Raw genomic sequence first — 2,615 nt, 5'->3', positions numbered from 1 at the left:
AAATCAAAGGAATTACGAGAAACAGATATGGAAACTATTAGGCAATGGATTCTGACGTTGCTCAAACCAGAGACGGAACCTATTGCCAGAGCTATCAGAGAAAAATTTATTTCAGAAGAATTATTAACCAGATATTGCAAGACAATTGGACATAAATATCCAGATCATAAATGTTCAAAATGTAATGGAGGAGATAATGATATCCTAGAAGTTCAGCTAGAATAGAAGAAAAATCAACTAAGAAGATAAGAACGCCAGCTGGAAGATACAAGATAAGAAGCAATATGGAGATATGGAAAAACAGCAGATACGACAACGAGAAGATATCAGCGGAGAAATAATAGAAGACAAGTTATTAAATTGTGAAAGCGACATGTAAACTTTCACAATTTGCTTTACGTAAAATATTGAAACCTTTTGTATAAGCTTTTGACTATTATTAGTCTAGGCATTAATAATTTTTGTCTTATTAGGAGACTTTTTGTAAAGTAGACTAGGTAGATAATTTTAGACACGTGAATACTCTTGTAAAGATTTTAGAAACGTGAATACTCTTGTAAAGTTTCAGTCTATAAATAAGATAAACCGAAGGCATTGCAAGGCAAGCCTTCATGTGTTGAAGTAAAAACTCTCTCTTGTCCACAACAAATATTTTGCTTAGTTATTATAAAACAGGTATATTTCAATGGAAAAATCTATGGAGGAGCAAAGCTTAGAAATATCAAACCTACCTGAACAGGTATATTTATTTATGATTATGTATAGCTAAATTCATAATTCCCAACAATCATGGTATGATAAAATAAATTCATGTTATTTACTTATAGTAGAATTATTCGAAGAATAATATGTTAAGAAGTTTATTAGCAAAGTGGAAAAGGAGAAAAATCCCTAAGAACTATCCCATCCTAAAGGTGAAACCAATGAGGCAAGAAGCCGTGGTGGGGAGTAACCAGAGTAGAGACGCTGTTTAAGGGAAAAATATCCAGATTACCATGCTAATAGTGACCGAAGAACATGTTATTTAAGAATAATCTAGTATATAGTAATCTAAGATGACCATATTTTGTTATGTACATGATTGAAGGAAATATTTTGAAAATAGCAATTTTATAAAAATGAATAATTATTTATCTGATGTAATGGTAGATAAATTTAAAATACTTATTTTGTATGCACTTAAGGATATAAAAGTAGTAGATATAAGAAAAATCATATTAGAAAAAACATTTGGTAAATATTATATGACTAGAATAAATTACATACCATACCTACCTAACTACTCTTACAAATACTTACCATGATAAATTACATATATCTAGAATTTTTGGAAAAAGATATGAGAAACATACAATTAATAGAAAAACAGATGAAAGTAAATTTAGAGAAATACATGGAAACTAAAGATATAAAATATATAGAATTTCTTAATGAAAATATGCAAGAACTACTATGACTAAAACAAACAACTAAAAAATATCATCAAGCTTAAATGACAGATGATATTAAAATACTTGTTTTATATATACTTAGAGATATAGAAATTATAGACATAAAGAAAATAATATGAGAAAATTACAAGATTATGAAGAGGAAGAATTATTAAATAGTATATAAAACTTACACATATATTATGAACATCAATATTACTTAGATTCAGATGGATATTATTCAGAATAAATAAATGTTAGAATATATAAAAAAAATTAGAGAAAGGCAATATTGGATATATGAAGAAGTTAATTACAAAAATCAACTTGGAATAGAAAAAAGATAACTAGCAGAAAAATTACTTAAAATGAAATTAACCTTAGAAAAAGAAGATATAGATAATGATTTATTTAATACATACGAAAAATTATTTAATACAGATGGAAAATTACCTATACATGAACAAAAAAAACTAGTTAATCAGATAAAGAACATAAACCTATGCATTGAATATAGCAAAGTTAGAATAAAATACTACACAAAAATTGCTAAAATTTCAATAGGATAAAATAATAAACTACACAAATTAATGAATACATCTTACGAAAAGAATAAATCATTAAAAGATATTGAAACTAAACTATATAGTTAATACCTAGAATACAAAAGATTATATAATACTAACGAAGATCCTAAAACATTAGATAATTTAATTACGATAATATCTAATTTAGAATATGAATTAATAAAACATCTTAAGTCAAGAAGATAAAAATGAAAATTAAACCAACCAATAAAATAATTTACTTAAAAATAAATACTTATTACTTAATAACTATTTATCATCTAGTAAAGTTACCAAGCCTTATCCGCATAGGTAGGTCAGTTAATCTACTTTAGTTTCAATATAATGTGTTGTGTTTATATTTTCCCTAAGAATAATTTTTCTTATTAAGTGGTAACTGATTTCTATATATTTTATCCTCTTACGAAAGATGGGATGTGCGTCGAAAAGCAATGGAATTTATACCTCTAGCATATATAGTCCCTAAACTCCTCTAAAAAACCAACAATAAATACATTTGACAGAACTTGCACGACTCATGCAAAAAGATCATAACGTCCTTTGACTCCAAACCACATTGTTTCCCACCAATGTTTTTCTCCAAAATAAAAATCACCTT

The sequence above is a fragment of the Capsicum annuum genome, chromosome 2 (genome assembly GCF_002878395.1).
Source record: "Capsicum annuum cultivar UCD-10X-F1 chromosome 2, UCD10Xv1.1, whole genome shotgun sequence".
In the NCBI taxonomy this organism is placed as follows: Eukaryota; Viridiplantae; Streptophyta; class Magnoliopsida; order Solanales; family Solanaceae; genus Capsicum; species Capsicum annuum.
The sequence above is the reverse complement of the archived record's forward strand: the minus strand, read 5'-3'. Positions refer to the sequence as shown.